Source organism: Drosophila guanche, unplaced genomic scaffold, assembly GCF_900245975.1.
Source record: "Drosophila guanche unplaced genomic scaffold, DGUA_6, whole genome shotgun sequence".
Classification (NCBI taxonomy): domain Eukaryota; kingdom Metazoa; phylum Arthropoda; class Insecta; order Diptera; family Drosophilidae; genus Drosophila; species Drosophila guanche.
The window spans coordinates 3,334,610-3,352,336 of record NW_022995751.1 but is presented as its reverse complement, the minus strand read 5'-3'; the positions used below and the strand labels follow the sequence as shown (position 1 = coordinate 3,352,336).

The window sequence follows — 17,727 nt, the reverse complement described above, 5'->3', positions numbered from 1 at the left end:
TGTGTGTGTGTGTGCGAGTGTGTTGCAAGCAACTAAAAGAAAAAGTTTGAAAAGTGTCAAGCAGCAGCCCGGAAAGCTGCAAGCGGCAAGCGGCTCTCCTCGCTCTGTTCTGTTCGGTTCGGTTCGGTTCGGCCAATAACCCAACGACATTTTGTGGCAGGCATGCAATGCGGCGTGGCGACCCCAACGGGCCAGCCTGCGAGTTAATTACCGTTATCCTTGCACAGCAACAACAACAACAACACAAACAACAACTAAACGGTACTCAAGTTGTGGATTACGATTACACCCCGCTGTTGCCCCGCTGTGTGAAAGGACAACCACAACGACATCGACAGAGACAGAGACAACCCCATACGCATCTGCAGCCCCAGCAGCAATCCCAGCACCAGCCACAGTCGCAGCCTCATCCCATACGCAGACAAGGCCAAGTCGTCGTCGTCAAGCAAACATTCCAATCGGAAACGGGCTAATTGGCACACTGCGAATCTCAAAACGAGGTGAGTTCTGCGAGTTGCAATCGAACGAGGGCTATGTTGAATGTACGCCACTGTACGGGAAACTCTTTGATTACTTGGGAAACTCTTTCAAAAGTAAACCTAGAAGAGTAGTTCGATAATTGCCTCAATGTCTACGCTATCATATCGAAATTCCCTGAAAATTGAGGGTTGGATTTTCATTTCTAAAGAGTTTCTTACAAGAGTGTTCCGCCATTTAATGATATAAATTATAGAAAATCGTAAAACAAGTGCTAATATTCATGTTGATGATTTTCTTCATATACGTGCTTCACCTCGAAGGTTGTTTTTCTAGAAACAGATTGTTTCGCAATGTGTGGATATCCAGAATATGAAGGTCCAGTATAAGGTCCGTTTATGGGTGGATGCGGGCGCAGATTGTGTGGATATGGAGATTGATTCATACCATATCCGGGTACTGATGGATTGGGATATGGAGGTGCCTGCCGTACAGGTGGTCGTGGTACATGTGCAGATATAGTTGGATATGCATATGGATTTGGATATTGCAAAGGTCCATTTATGGGTGGGTTGGAATACGCAGGAGCCTGTCGCATAGGTGGACCGGGTACAGGACCGGGTGCATATTGATTTGGATACTTAAAAGGAGTCATGCCATGTCCGGGTACAGAATGATTTGGAAATGGAGGAGCTTGAAACATAGGTGGCAGTGGTATTGCAGGTCCAGGTACTGAATGCTTTGGATATTGAGGCGGGCCGGGCACAGATGGATTGAGGTACGGATAAGGGTTCATTCCATGTCCGGGTACAGATGGAGGATTGAGGTACGGATAAGGATTCATTCCATGTCCGGGTACAGATGGAACTGCATATTGCGAAGGTCTGTTTACTGGTAAATTTGAATTCGGAGGAGGTGGTCGCAAAGTTGAGCCGGGTAGAGGTACATAATGACTTGGCTGTAAAAAAGGATTCGTCGCAGGACCGGGGATATATTGACGTGGAAATTGAGGCGGCTGCCACATAGGTGGTCTGATTTGAGGTGCAGATTGACTTGGATACGTTGAAGGAACCATCCAAGGCACAGGTATAGATGGATTTGGATATGGCGGAGGTCTGTTTGTTGGTGGATTAGAATGCGGAGGAGCCAGCCGCGTAGGTGGGTGGTATACAGGTGGATTCGGGGAAGATTGCTGACTGGATGTTGTCTGATTTGGGGACACGACCGAGGCCTGGGCCACGTGCTCGTTTTTGCCATCGGACTGAGAGCTCTGGCTGACGATTAAAACCTCGCCACTTGTGCTGGGCGCTTGCTTCACATCCTCCAGTGTGCCAATTGGGCCTTGTCCCGTTTTGCTCTCAGTATTCAGTCCGGGTATATTCGATTCGGCACTGCCTCTCGGTCTGTTCATGTTGATTGTCGAAGTGTTTACGGATATGCTTCCCTGTGCAGTTATGGGCGGTGGAGCGTAGTTTGGATGCGAAGAAGGTCTTGGTGGAGGTCTGCTTATAGCTGGCTGTGGCGCCAGTCGAGTAATCATCAAAGGACGGCGTACAGGTGGCTTTTGAGGTATGATTATTGGGTGATACGACAGAGGCGCGGGTTTATATGGGTTCTGATTTGTATATGACTTTGGAGGAGACTGCCATCCAGTGTCGTCGGATTCGACATGTAGCCGGTAGACTTGTCGCTCAAAGGCCATCGCCCACATGCAACAGATGATGAGCGGCAGCCACAGGACCAGCCACTTCATTTTATCCAATTCGTATATCCGTGTCTGCCTGCTCGAGAATTTGCAAATCAACTGAGAAAACCCTCTCTAAAGGTCGCCTGACATTTTGCATGCTTCAACTGCCACGCTCCGTTTTCATACATGCAATTTTACGGATCGTCGAGTATATCTAATCTATTTAGCATAACGCAACCGATTATTCACCACACTCGCAAGGCAGCGTCGTCAGTGGCTTTGATCTCTGGTCGGGGCCACATGAAAGTTGGGCTCAAAGCTTGCGGCGGCGGCCGATTTCAGGGAAGTCCACTTAAACAGACAGAGCCCCAAAACCCACCGAAAAGAAACTCCACATGTGCAGCCACAGACTGACAGAGAGAGCACTTCAATCCACACAGACTGCATGACTCCTATATGGAAGACTCTCTCCCTGTCTCCCTCCCTGATTGTCTTTCAATTTCCATTAGACAGAAAGCTGGTTCTGGTTCTCTCTCTGTCTTCAAAGTCTGTCTGTGGCTCGTGGAAAAAGTGAATTTATGTCGAGCCGCTAAACAATTGATGCTGAAAAATGATGGCAATGACAAAGTGATTACTGGCCTGCCATAGAAAGCGAACCAAAGATTCCGAAACGGGACTTGCAGTGGAAACTCTTTCGAGTTGATGGTAAACGGGGGAACAACAACTCGTACAAGCAATCGAAGTTCAAGTTGAAAAATAACATTTTCAATTTTCAATTGAGGCGATAACTCCACACACACACACACACACACACACACAGTCCGGGCATAGTTTTTGTTGTTGTTGTGTGTTTCGGGAGGGAGCCTCTGTGGCAGCTTCTGAGAGGGAAAAGTGAAATGCTCGTTGCAGACAAAAAAAAGTGAGGGATTTCATCATTAATCATTTAGTTTGTTGTTCTTACAAACGCAACTGAAAAATCTACCTATTTATACTGCCTTACATATAATCGTACATATATGTATGTATTTATGTACACTCGTAATCATCTTGACTTTCAGGCCTTACCTTCATTTTCTGTTCTGTTCTCGAGAGCACTGACTGGGGGAACGTGCCCCGACGTTCTTGATTTGAATCTTTCTTTTGCTACTCCTCCTGCACCCCTCCCCTCTCTCTCTCTCTATCTGTTTGATATTTGGTAAATTGCTCATCGTCATGCTTTTATGATTTGGTATTTATTTTCTGTTGGTATTTTTGGAGAATTTGATGAGCTTCTCTTGATAAGCCCCAAAAGCGCCCTCCGCTCCATGCATTGCCTCAACTTATTGTGTTGTACCTTTGCTGCCAGACTAATGGCTGTGTGTGTGTGAGAGTAGGTGTGTCTACCAAAAGCCCATCCCCAAAAATAAAAGAATATCAGCCATACAAAGTATCTGCATCCACACAGTATCCAGAGAACAGAAGAACATTTTTTTGTTATTTTGAAAGCATCAAAAAATGTACAAAGTTTTCGGAAACAAAACAGAGAGAAATGTTCTCTATGGCAGTTGGTGCGTTTTGTATGCTCTTTTATGGTAGGGTTTTGAGTGGGATACATAGTGGCAGAAGAGCGAAAATAAATTTGCCATTCATTTCTATTGTAATAAATCGAAGAAAATATATTTTATTGTGGTTAAACCATTCTCATACTCATCTCATCTCTTATTTTCTTTCATAGTTATAATCCTTACACTGTTCTATCTTTTAGATTCTAAACTCCTTCCAATTAAGCGACCACAACTCTCTCTCGCTCTGTGGGAATCCCTCGTTAGGGTATCCAATACCAAACTGAACAAACTTTTTTCTCAACATCAGGAAATGCTGGCGCATCAAACTTTTTAACGAGAGATTCCAGAACCAGCATTGCCCCTCCTCCACCCCACACCCACTTCCATCCGTTTCCCCCCCTTGTTGCAATAATTTCATTTGGCTGTACAGTTTATTATATAATTTTTGTCCCTTTTTGACTTTTATCTTACGTTTATTATGCCCCATGGAATTTTCCGATTTGCAGACGCTGCCCAACGCCAGCGACAACCCTCCCCCGAGCGACTGGAGGTCAATGTCTTCCTCGAGACACACTCGAAGACAACGCAGCACATCCTTCTATGGCTTAGTCCTGAGTCCTTCCCCATCTTTAAGAGTTGTAATAACTTTTGCACAACTTTTCGCTTATACATTTTGTTAGCCCCCCCCCACCCTCCTGATGTCTCTCTTTGCAGCTCTCCCTTCCCGTTTGCTATCATTTCTATATCTATCTCTCTCTCTCTCTGTACCGACAGCAGCAGCAGCTGGTAGGGGAGTGACGAGGGGGCAGGCGTGTGGCAAAGTGCTAAAATGCCTTGACGCATTCTTTTGCACTTCTTCCTTCGAGCAGCTGTCCAAATGTCAGACTCACTTCCCCATTCCCATGAATACACAGATCCATTGCCATGCCACATCGGAGGGAGATGCCTCCCCTCCCTTTCTTCTTTGCTCCAAACGAACACGAAACGTTGACTTGTAATAATCATAATCGTAAATTTGCAAAAAGCCTGCCCCAGAGCCAAGGCTCCCGTGTCCCGTGTCCCGTGTGTCCTGTGCGTCCTGTGCGTCCTGTGGCTGAGCGCAAGAAATAAAGAAAGAAAAACCTAGCAAGCGGAGTACGGACCATCCTTGGGGGCCGTTTAGCGTTTTGCGCGGCTCTTGGAAATGCCTCAAGATGGGGCGTGGTCGCCTGGGCCTGGGCCTGGGCGTAGGCGTAGGCCGGGCCGTACCACGCTGTGTGGTGCCTCGTGTTTGTAGGCGTCATCATCATTATTATGGCCTGTTTTATTTATTTTTCCTCTCTCGTTTGGCCTAACAAGTGCGTGGGGCAGCAGCAGAAGCACAAGGAGCAGCTGATGGAGCCCAAGGAGGAGCACGGAGCAGGCGGAGCTGACTGTCCATCGTCTCGCTCTTTGGAGAAAGGCATTTAAAAAGTTTTCTAAACTTCATTTTGAAGTTTTATTACCAGCGCGAAATAAAGCGCAAAGCATTTTCGTTCTTCCTTTTTCTATTTTTCCCTCTAGTGAGTTTTTATTTTCTTTTCGTTTTTTGTTGGTTTTTGCGTGGAAATTTGCTCTATTAAAATTCCAAGACACAGTTATGCCGCGGCAGGCAGTGTTAGTCCTTCGTTTTGTCGGAAGCGAAGCTGCTCCTTCAGTGCACCAGATGCCACGGATGCCACACTCTCTGTGCGCTGCAGCAGCAGATGGTGGCGGGGTGGCATGGAAGGAGTGGCAGTGGCAACGGAGGAACCATCAGTTATGCAGGTTGCAGGCTTTCTATCTCTCTTTTTCTCTCTCTCTCTCTCTCTCTCTTGCTATTCTTCTTCAGTGCTTATCCTTGCTGGCGGCTTAGCAGTTTTGTAGGATTCATTCAAGGAAAAGCCAGCCAACAGCTGCAGCAGCAGGGACGTCCCAGAGTAAGTCTTAGTTATGTGCGACTGGCATTTATCCTGCGATAATAGTAAGTTGTGCTCGAAAGCCCATCAGAAGCGTCTACTGCAGCCGGTAAATGGGTGGCTCGAGAGGGGTACAAAGGGGTTAAAAGTGCGGGCGCAGCAGTTCAAATGGGTTTGAGAGATATTAGAAAGAAAAGTAATTGGAATTGTCATGTGATTATGGTTAAAGAATATTGATCTAGTTTACTGCTGCTCATCTTTAATGCATTTCTTGCCTCATGGTCCCCCCTTCCGTCTCCGGCCATGTCCTGTGTGGCACATGCTACTGCTGCTGCTGCTGTAAATTCAACATTTTGCTATCGCCCGACAATGTATGCATTCAAACAAGTCACAAGGGGAGACCCACACCCACCTATGCCTCAGCCTGTGCCAAGGATGTTCCTTGAATCCTCTAGCAAAAATAGTCTTAACCCGTTTCTTTGCCCCCTTACCCGGCTACATTTTTGGTCATGTCTTTGGCTGCGACTTTTTCGTGCATTTTGTCCCTAACAAAAATGTTTATCTGTGTAACTGTAAGCAGGATAAATGCAGAGTGGAAACGAAAGAGAAAGACATTGACAGAGAGAGAGAGAGAGAGCCATAAGGAAGGAGAGCAAAGATATACGGGAACAAGAAATCGTGGCACAAGAACAACAATAGATCAGTGTACGTACAAATGGCAGCCCAACCCCCACCCAATTTCGCTTGCACACTTTTACCACCTCTTCCTCGTTCTCTTCCACTCCCTGCCATTCTTCTTCCTTCTTCTTGGAATACTTTTGCGGTTTCTTTTAGTTCTTTCTTTCGCGCCAGCGTCCATTGTTAAACTTGAGCGCTAAAATGGCGCTGGAAACACTCATTCCACGGGACTTGCGGGGTGCGGGGCGTGGCATTACAAATTTCATGAAAATTGCCCTTAGCACACGGCACGATGCTAGGGGAAGGTAGGGGGCAGGTTGGGTTGGAATGGAAAAACTTTATTTTAGTTTCGACCAGATGGAAAGCGTTATTTTATTGAATTCTTTTTAGTATTTGCTGCTCTCTTTTTACGATTTTGGACAAAAAGGGGATAAAGAAAAGGTAGATGAATGCAAGGAGACGTGGTAGATACCCTAACCGAGACATGGGTTCCAAGATATTCGATGAAATATTGCAAAACAACTATAAGAGACAACTCCTCAAAATTCCTCAACTGTTCTGAAAAAATATATACAAATAATGCTCAAAAATCCTTAATTTCTACGTATCAAACCCGTGATCCTAATCTTCCACCTCCTGGCAGCGTTGCTACAAAAGTTTTTCCGTTACATTCTCCACTTCTTGCACATTTGCCTGCTTGATTTTCCTGTCACTCGACCCGTCCGCCGCACACCTCTTGACAAAACACACACAGGCTGGCTGCCCATTTACTTTGTTGTCCTTGCTGCTGCTGGTCCTTGCCACAATAGTAGTTACACTTCCTCTGCCTCCTACTCCACCTCCTCATCCTCCAGCAGGAGGGGAAAGTGTTCAAGTTTCTATTGCTGCTGCTGTTGTTGTTGCAGTTTCGGCTTGTGGTCCTTTTTGCATCCTTTTTTTTGTGTGGCTCTTGTGGTTGTTGTTGCATTAGCCGTTCGGGCTGGGCCGGGCCGGGCCAGGCCGGGACGTTCGTTGAGGCGTAAGGTTCAATGGCGGGTTAAATGGACTTAATACCGGAACTTTTGAGAACTTTTTTCTCTCCCCATTTACGAGTAAGTTTTCCATTCGACCAAAAAAAGAAACTTCTGGCGTTGATCGTCCTCCTGAACGGAACAAAGTGAAAGTTTTTCCTATTTTATTTTCTCCTTCTCTCTCTTTCTCACTCTCTCTCACTCTGTTAAACAGCTTAAAAAGAGATTGGCTTCAGTGGTGCTACGACATCCTCGTCCTTGTCCGCTTGTCCTCTTATACAATGTTCTTTTTGCTGGCCAAGGATCTGCCAGGTTGTCTGCAAAAGAAGTTTTTGGTCAAAAGTTCGATGGAAAATGGGTAAATGTGGCAAAGGCAAAGGAATTTCCCCCCCCCCCCTCAAAGAGTAACAATAAGCGATGGCATGGCCAAATGTGGTCGAAAGGATAAACTTTTGGACGGTGACAAAAGGAAAAAGTTTTGGAAATTATTTGAAATGCTTTTCGAATGGCCGAAATTGAAATGGAATATGCACATTTAACTGGCAGTTAGCCTTCCACAAACTAGTTCTTTAAATGCAATGGAAAGTGCAGTTCAGCTTTTGGTTTTTCTAAACTAAAAAGTTTACCCAGAAGTCCAACTTTTCACCCTGCTTTTGCCACCCTGCTTTTAAATCCCAGGAAAGCTGGAAAATCTTTACCTTTCAAACTCTGTCGGAGCGCGCGTGTCAACATTTTTGGCCCGTTTCCATCACAACGAAAACTCTTCAGAGGAAACTTGGCCAACTTTAGAGGCGTTAAGAGCAGCACTAGGGGCACAAATTTGTAGCCAGTTATGCAAAAGAGGCCAGCAAACAAACCGTCAAAAAAACAAACGACAAACAAAAAGAAAAGCAAAACAGAAAAAGACGAGGCCCTCGCTCGGGTCCCGTGTCAACTTTTTTTTTGAGCATTTGTCCAAAGGACATGCCTGTGAATTTTAGGTCCCCAAAGAGCAGAGAGTGGGGAGTGGCACAATTCGGGGCGACAAGTTGTTAAGTAAGGAGCGAAAAACTCAAATAGAAGGCTAGCGGAATGGGGCGTGTGTGGAGGCTAGTTTTCTGGGGGGAGTGCTACTTCAACTCGACAGTGAGAGAGAGAGGTGTGAAAAAGGTACTACACAGGGCACCTGGACCCCGGGAAACTTATTTCCCTCCCGTCAAAGCTCCTCCACTCACTCCCTCTCACCTGCTGTCTGCGTGAGAGGGAGCGAAAGATTTTCCCTTCAAAGTCGAAAGTAAACAGAAAACTAAAAGTGAGAAAAGCAAGCGCCGTAGAGATTGAAGAGATTTTAGATGCCAGATTCCAGAGTAACCCCCGCTGCTCCTTCTCCACCCCCACTGTGCTTGGGGGCAACCACTCTTCTGTTTTTTTTTTTTGTGTATATACAATATTAAAATTCGCTTATGCCAAAGGACTGAAGACAGACCACGAAGCGACCGACCGACATCTTATCTGCGGCTTCTTGGTCTTGCTTGCGTCTTGGGTTTTTGCGTAGGGGTCTTGGTCTTGGTCGTACCTGCAGTTGTTTTAGGCGGCTTTTGTTTGGTTTCCGCTTCACACTTCCCAAGTGGCAGAAGAAGGTTTTGGATTGGGTTGGGCTTGGGCTGGGGATGGGGATGGGGATGGGTAACACTGCGGTTTATGTGACATGCGGGCCTCGGGAAACTAAAGAAGCAGCAAAACAAACGAATGCTGGCAGGTGAGTGGCAGTGGCAACCAGAACGGCGGGGGGACACTAGCTGATGTTACTCCCCTGGCATACAGTGAGGCATACAGTGAGAGTATGGTGTTTGCGGTGTGCGGTGCAAGGCAACAGAAGTCATACAAACGTAAGACAAAACGGGGCAACAGACAAACGACAGAACATACAGACAGACAGTCGCGACAGACAGACAGACAGACAGACATACAATACAAGACGTTCGAACTTGTCATACAAAACGCTTTTGCGACAATCAATGGAATTTATGGTCAGAGAGTCTTAAATCCCAGGGTAAAACCCAACCCGAGAACCCCTTTTTCTTTAAGCTGACTGAGACTGACATGTGGTGGTTTGTGGATCTGTGCTGTTTATTCCCCCGCTTTGTGTACTTAAACATTTTTAACGCCATTTGATGCCTTTTCACACATTCGGCAAAAGCGTAAAACAAACACAAAAACCCAAACCCAAACCCAATTCCCTGTTCCCAGTTCCCAGTTGCCAGTTCCATTCTCCCATGCGAAGCAGAGAAACCTCGAAGCAAAAATAAAAACTCAAGAAACACTTAGTCAGCCCATCAGTGTCCTCCTGCCTTTAGTTTTTCGGGACTCTGGATTCAGGATACGATTTGGGATTGGGTGTGAAGGGGCAGCGGCAGGCTGTCTGCGGATTGGGTTAACACTAACAGACTTAGGGAGCGGTTTGGGGGGGCTGTTGCCGGAGCTACTGTATTGAATTTCACGCATCATTTGGCCCAGGGTTCAGTTCATTCAGGCTTTTGGGTTTTTCATGGCATAGGATCCGCATTCCCTTGGACTTTTGTTGCCTCGAGCGCAGGGCGGGGCCAGGGCAGAGGCAGGACCAGGGCGTGGGTGCAACTTTTCGACTTTGCGGCTGGTTTAAAATTAAAACAAATATGCCAGGAAGAAGCAGGATGAACAGGGAAAGTACTGCGGGCAAGGTGTTAGAGTTGGCATTTCATTTCAGAAGAGAGACAGGTGCAAGATGAGTGTTTGGGGGAATGGTAAGGTAATATGTTTAGCATGCCCATTTAGTTAGGAAGGTGTTCGCTGTGCTGCGGTTCCCCGAAATAACAGCAGCTAGAGGAGGAATCCCAGGAACGTGCTTCACACACACGCACAAAAAAGGGTTCTCCAATTCGGGGATGGAAATAAGAGTGGAATGCCAACGAGCGTGGGTGTAAATCCATGGCATGGTGTGGGGACAGGACTAAAATTTAAAGTGAAACTCTGTAGATGGTATTACATTAAGTGAACAGCGTGTTTTCAGTTTAATCTACTTTCACACAGCTCTTTGCTGCTGTTGAAACCTTTTTCATAATTAAAACTTTAGTTGTATTCATGCCCGCAGATATACAGTGATACACAGATCCAACCGTAAAAACCGCAAAAAACACACAGACAGATATTCCTATACGTAATTCCCGGCACTGACTGACACTGCCACAAATGCCTCTCGCACAACAACAATATTTCTGATGCTGCTGCCGTTGGTTTTTGTTCGCTTTTTGGCCTCCCCCGAATGCTGATTAATGTGGATTGCCATGGATTGCCATGGATTGTTGGACAAATGTGTGCACATTAGCATTAAAATATATATAGACAGCCCCACTCGCCACACTCCTGCCCCTTTTTGTTCTGCTACCAACTTTTATTAGACCAATTAAATTGCGGTCACAGCTGAAAAGCTAAAAATGTATTTAGTTGGTTTTTTCTTTCTTTTTGCCATTTAATGTGCAGTCATTTGCACCCAACAAAAGGAAGGTAAAAGACCTTACAGAGCCACTCTGCCACCTTTGCCTCAATTGTTGTTCTATAAAGACATCATGATATGATGGAAGTTTCAAACGCTGAGTAGGGGCAAGTGCAGTGGGGGGAGCGCTACCAACTAATTAGCCATCATCAGCAGCGGCGGCGGCGGCGGCGGCTACACAATTTCCATCCAAATAACAAACACTAAACACTGCACTCCCCCCACCAACGGTACATACAGGCGGGGTTGAGGCTTCGGGAACTGCTGTGTAACCGCAGGTACACACATACATGAGGGTTTTCGGGCTCTTCTCTTTCGGGGTTTTTATTTTTGGCTGGTAACTAAATTAGCGGCATTTTTGGTCTCCATCTCTCTCTCTCCCTCTCTTTTGCTATCTCTGTCTCGACTGCAGTCGGAGAATTATTGAGTTCAGTGTTTTAGTGGTGTCTCGTCTTCGTTTTGCTTTGTTCGATGCCGTTTGGGCCGCCGCTTGTTGCCGCCGTTTGCTGCTGCTGCTGCTGCTGGTGTCTGTTGCTTAATTTCCAGTTGCATTTGCTTCTTGGCTAATACAGACATCTCCTCTCCGCAGTTGAAGAAGAAAGAGAGTGGAGTGGTGTGTGGGGGGGAAAGCAGAAAGCACTTTTAGATAAAAGGTTTTTCATGTCCGTCTCTTCTCCATTTGAAATTCATTCTCATAGCCAAAGCGATGGCTATGGTCATGGTCATGCCACCACAGACGACCATGGGGTTGCATCTCTCCCTCTCTCTCCCTAGCTCTCTGTTTAGCAGACAAGAAAACGGTAGTTCAGAGGTAGACCTGAGACCTGAGAGACCTTCACTGACAAAAAAAAAACAAAACAAAAACTTTTAGTGGAAATCTCCGTTTGGAAATTATGCATGCAACAGCAGCAGCGAAAGAGAGAGAGAGAGAGAGAGAGAGAGAGGGGAGTGCGGAGAGCGCAGCGGTTTCCTTTTGCTTAAAAGCTCCATCACAGTTTATTAATGTTTTGTCCAAACAAATTTAAGTGTGTCCGCGCGGCCCTATCGCTGGGCCACTTCATCTTCCCGTGTCTTTCCCGTGATTTAAGCCTGGCTAAAATGATTTCGTCTGTCATTAATTTTCTCCCCCCAACAAACAAATCCGAAAGAGTTATTAGCGTTCCCCCCAAAAACACACGTTTTTCCTCCGCCTTGGCCATCATCTCGCGTGTGTTCTGTGGGTCTACTGCAGAAGCTCTTTGAACATCGAAATGACAACAAATTAGACAGTTAATGTTAACATTCCTTTCGTGATATTTACATTTTTTGGGGGCACCTACTTAATGGTGCGTTCCCCCCTCTCTAGAGTTCTGTGGGAAGTTTTCTATCTGTGTGTGGGATGCATTTTCCTGTATGAATTCCCTACTTCCCCCCCACATAGATCATCTCAAGTAATGTTAAACATTTTTCCATTATTTTCGGTTGCCTTTTGCAATTTTCGCGAATGGTTTTCCAACAAAAAAAAACACTTTAAAGTGGGGGAAAATCGTTTTAGGGCCGACCATCAATCATTTTTTTTCGCTGTCCAAAAACGAGGCTCGACTCGAGTTTGCTTTTAGAGGTCCTTGCTGCTGGCTCTGCCTCTGCCTGCTTCATCCGCAGCTGTCTCCTCAAATCTGTATCTGTATCTGTTCCATATCACATGGCGATGGCGATGGCGATGCCAGTGCCACTCCCCCCGCCGCCCCTTTGGAGAGCATGTCGACAATACAAATGATGGGCGCGTCAACAAATGTGGGCGTGGCATGGCAGCAGCTAACGGTAATAGAGATAAATTCGCTTCATTTTTTGCTGTCGCTGATAAAAACAAAAACAACGAAGAAAAAAACGAACCAAAAAAAAAAACCAACGGGAACAGAGTGGGAGGGGTATTGGCGTTGGGTATGAAATGGAGCTCTAGGTTCTGCGGATTGAGCTGGGTTTGTATTGGGATGGTGGCATCCACGCTGGGGGGCCAGCTGCCTTTTGTACTCAATCAGCGAGGCGAGCGACGCGACTCCACAACTGCCGCTGACGACAATGTCATTTGGCGGCGACCACTTTATTGGCTTTAATGACAACGCTGCAAGGTGTCCCTCTGGGGCCACAGGAGAAAGACAACAGAACAGAGAGGTGAAAGCTGGTGGAGCAGACAGACAGACAGTTGGAGTGGAGCAGCTGTTGGCCATCCGCTGGAGTGGCAGTGGTTCTGCGTGTAAGCCCTGGTATTACTGCGATTTCATAGCAGAGCAAAGCAGCCACTCCACTCTCCATCCACACAATTGCTGGCCCCGCCAGTACGTGCGATTATTATCATCAATTTTCTGCCGACTGAGTGAGTGATGATTGTTCCAAGCCAACGGAAACTCGGCGAAATGATTCTTCTTCCTTTTTTTCGGTCTACGTTACGTACTCTTTTTTTCGAGGGTATTAAGATAGTAAAAATATGTTTAAATGTGCAGAAAAGAAGAGTTTTGCAGGCTTTAAAGCCTAAGCCGTTGGCTCTTTTCAAGTGCAGATCTTTTTCTTCTGTTTTTTATGCAGAGAGTAAAGTTTTTGTGGGAAAATATTGTTAATTTCTATAGGTAATCCAAGATAACTCAAGAGACTTTGTGGAGCCAAATAACTCATTTTGTCATATAATTCTTGACGCATTTTGGTTGCAGTTACCATCTTTTAATCTCTCCTAAAATTACTCAACTCCTTTCAAAGCAATGACCCTCCGTGGGTATCTCTCTTGCTGCTCTTGTTGTTGCTCTTGTTACTGGTTTTAAGTTGCCTTGGTGGGTGGCTGGTTGGCCGGCAGTTGCCTGTCCCTCGAATGTTGGTTAAGTAGAGGGAAAAGGTAACATCGAAACAGCAAGACAAGTACTACCAGAACTAGCAGTGGGAAGGCAGCGGGTGGGGGAGAAAATGCCAAAGAATGGGAATAAGATTACAAGACTAGAGCTGACTCAGAGTAGTCCCCTTTTCCCACTCCCCCATTACCCAATCCCAACTCGTACACAGTCCAGAATTCACGTCTCACGTCTCTCTGTCTCTCGTAACTCTGATGGTTCCTGGCTGGTTCTGGCGGATTTCTGGTCGGGCGTTCTGTTAGCGTTAAAACGAACTCAAGTGGAAAACAATCTAATTTGCTAAAATTCCTTCCGCTCCGCTCATCGCAGCTCCGCTTCCTCTTCCACACCGCACTCCGTTCAGCTTTCTCCGCCCGCACCGCGCTCTCTCACTCTCTCTCTCTCTCTCTCTGCGACCAAGACATTTTGTACCGTTGCTCTGGTCTGGCCCTGGCCGGCGACTCTGACTCCTCCGACTCCTCTCTGCTTCTTCGCATTTCTCGGATTGCCGTCTATTTCAGATGATGTTGTTTTTTGTTCTTCAACTCAATTAAAGTTGATGGCCATTTTGCGTCGTTCTTGGCCAATATTGTTGACTGCTTCTCCGACTCGAGACTCGACTCGACTCGGATCTGGCAGTGGATTTGATATAGTCGAGAGTCACAGCCGGAGTCGAGTCGAGTCTGCTTTTATGAGATTTCTCTACTGGCCCTTCTCCGCTCTCCGTAAGTTTATTTATTTGTTTATAATGCGATTGAAGTTACAGCCAGAAGGACGGAGCGGCCGGAGAGGTACAGCGACTGCCCTTGCCTAGATATTACGGCTTTGAAGGGCTCTAATTGGTGGGAGATGAAAGTGGGGATGGAGTAGCTGGTAACCTGGTAACCCGGTATGACATAATAATTCATTTATAAAGATTTCAATTTATCTTCCCAAAAAAACACATCGTCCAAAATTTCTTTATTATTTTAACTTCTCTTGCGGGGGAGTTTTTCGGGCATTTTTTTCTGCCAGCTTTGACCTTCTTCGGCTGTGTCCTTGGCAGGACAGCAGCAGCAGAGGCGAAGGAACGTTAATCTATTGTTTTTGGCAGTCAAGCGGGCAGAGACATGATGACATACCGCCCCTCCCTCCCCCCAACAGCCGCACTCCCCAATTGGTATTATCGCAACATAAAAAGAATATCTATATATATCGTATTTCGTATATTGTATGTGGAAATATCTTCCTCTTGTTTATGTGTGTGTTTATATTTTCCTATTAATGGCTGGGAAAATGTTTTGCTTGCGATTGGAAATTTGTTTGTCTTCTTGGCCATGTCGTCTCTCGGCTTTGCTCTGCTCTGTCCCGTCTTGTCCTCTTGGCCGGACAGTGTCCCATCCCTCTTGGCCGGACAGTGTCCTATCCCTCTTGGCCGGACAGTGTCCTATCCTATACGCCTCCATTGACCAGCACACGACAGACAGACAGTTGTCCTTGTTAGATGTTGTTGGCGTTGGCTTCCTTCTTGTTTTTCCTTGTTCGTTCGGTGCTTTATGACTTCACACAGCCAGCCAGCCAGCCAGCCAGCCAGCTGGTTTGATATATGAGGCATTTGCATGTGCCATAAATTGCTGTTGGCTTTAGCTTTGGATCTGACTTTGGCTTTGGCTTGGGCTCTGACTTCTCATTTAATATTCATAAATTTTTCGTCTGCCCCCACCAAAAAAACATGAGGGTAAAACAAGTAGGAAAATTACTGGGCTACGATGAGGCTTGAAGGTACCCTCTAATTGGGAGGGATTATGGGAAATCTCATCAAATGAGTCACAAAATTATAGAAATACTCAGGAAAGTATTTTTCAGCTATTTCGGTGGATTTCGGTGGCTAAAATCTTAGTATATAATTAAAGAAAAGCCTAGCATTGGTTCTATATTTTCGCACCAAGAGATACATAATATCCTCATCTGCAATTCCCTTTTTACCGTCCATTTACGGGGTACAAAAAATAGAATAAAATATTTTTCTCAGGGTATTTCTCCTCCTGTGTAGGTTTTTGGGGACCTAAACTAATTTCTAGAGCCCAAACTGTTGTCATTTATTCTCGCCGCACCCTCCACTAAGCCCCACCAAATCCCCCAATGGATCCCTGCCCTCTGATCCCCTTGTACTTCTACTCCACCTCCAGCTGCTTCCCACTCCTTTTCGACTGCTAATTGTTTTATGTGCCAAGATTTGTGTCCCTGTTTGTCTTTTTTCTTGTTGTGGGTAGCTTTTCGCCGCACTCTGCAGCCGCCCTAAACATGTTTTCACCGTCTTTGGCACAGCCACGCCCACCGCCTACAGTACAGTAGTTATTGTTCATAGATAGAGAGAGGTAGAGGGGCAGGCATTGAGGGGGGGATGGGCTGACTTCACTTGCTTTTCGATTAGAATGCGCCGCTTCCTTCCTGCTGCTGCTCCCTTTCCCTTCAGGAATTAATTCATTTTATGTTTCCTGTGTATCTGTATCTTATGGATACACGGGGGATACATTGACCTGCTGCTGGAGCTGCTGCTCCGGCTGCTGCTTACGCCTACATATATTGATTTTCGTATTTATTTTACTTTTTTCCTCCCATTATTTCTGCGAGTGTGTGCTGATGATTTCTATTGGAGCTTCAGCTGCTGAATGGACGGGACTCTGCGGCCTGCCTCAGGTACAGCAATCGCTCGATAAGACCAGCCAGACAGGTCGAAAATCCCTCATAAGCTAGTTAACTTAACGAGCATCTACTGTACTGTTCTTGGCTGTAGTCCCTGGCTGCCAGGAAAAATGATTGCAAAAGCAAAGTGGCCCGAGAGCCAAAGGTGAAGCCCTTCCCTACCACCATCCCCCATGACCATCACCATCTTGTGCTGCTTCTCCTTTTCTTCCATTTTTGTTGCGCGTGTGTGGCCCGCGGCTGCCCGGGCAAATCTATCAACTGCTGCTCCTCCATCCTTCTGCTTACAAGGAAGCTTCTCAGCTCCTCAGCTCCTCCACTCCTCTGCTGCTCTGTTCAGGGCAGCCTTTATTGAGTTTGTTCGCAAGCAAATTGCATTAGACACTTGGCAACAAAAAGTACGGCCATGAAAGGCAACAGCAAAAAAAAGGTCTAAGCGAAAAGCTAGAGGAAAATCTAGCACCAGGAATCTGGCAGCACAATTTTATGCTTGAGCCATAACTTTAGTAGCGTTTTGTATAGGTGCCACAAGACGTTGCTGGCAACGGCTGCCACGGCTGCAAGTTGAAATTAAATTTTCAACAAAATATATCATAAATATTATGCACATATGCAGGCAGGCGGCAGGCAGTCGCAGAGCCACAGGGAGAGATGGAGAGGGTTTAGCTATCTTCTAAATATCTCAAGTGGCATGCAGCAGCAGCAGCAGCAGCAGCGTCTTTTCCCTTACTTCAACAAGTGTTGAGGGAAAATGTGTTTGCCTGTGTGCCTGTTTGTGTGCTGAGGGATATCTCAAGTGTGTGTGTGTGGCTTGGGCATCCTTTTTCTTTCATCGTCAGAATGCGTTTTTTGGGGGGTAACACGATCCCTCTCCAGTGGTACATTTTCTTAGCTCAAAAGACTGAAGCCGTGTGTAGCTGAGAAGCATTAATGTCTTATTGACAGCTCGGGATTAGAGCTGAAGCCAGAAGTGTCTGCCGAGCGACTCGCTCTTTTGTGTGTTTGAAAAGGGATTATAAAGCGATTTGTTTGTTGAAAATTATGAATCTGGGAACACAGTCGGTCTGTCAGTCAGTCAGTCAGTCAGTCAGTCGGGAAGCAGCAGCTCCCACACGCTGTGTGTGGCTCAAAGAGTGGAGAGTTGGGGACTTTTCCCATCAGCTGATGGCAGCTCAAATCTCTTGGCTTTTGTCTGCTGCAAGGGGCAAGGGACTTCGTTTGTAGTTTTATCAATTTTGACATAAGCCAAGACAGGCATTAACTAGTTGGGTTTCTCAGAGGCTTAAGCGATGCATTTGGTTGAATGAATTTAACTTGAAATGTTCCTCAAAATAATAGCTAAATTTACTTATCTTAAAGATGCA

The 17,727-nt window shown here is 46.1% G+C and overlaps 1 protein-coding gene and 1 pseudogene across 3 annotated transcripts in view; both read left to right on the top strand.

The window, feature by feature from the left end:
• Positions 1 to 18: 18 nt before the first annotated feature.
• Positions 19 to 17,727, top strand: part of LOC117587335 — a 35,650-nt gene continuing 17,941 nt past the window's right edge. For 2 of the 3 annotated variants that reach the window (XM_034277973.1, XM_034277972.1), the window contains exon 1: positions 20 to 500. The gene's annotated coding sequence lies outside the window, so the exon portion shown is untranslated. Of the gene's footprint in view, positions 501 to 17,727 lie in introns of all 3 variants that reach the window. The other variant, XR_004574053.1, reaches the window with a different exon arrangement.
• LOC117587151 lies at positions 8,974 to 9,466 on the top strand (annotated as a pseudogene).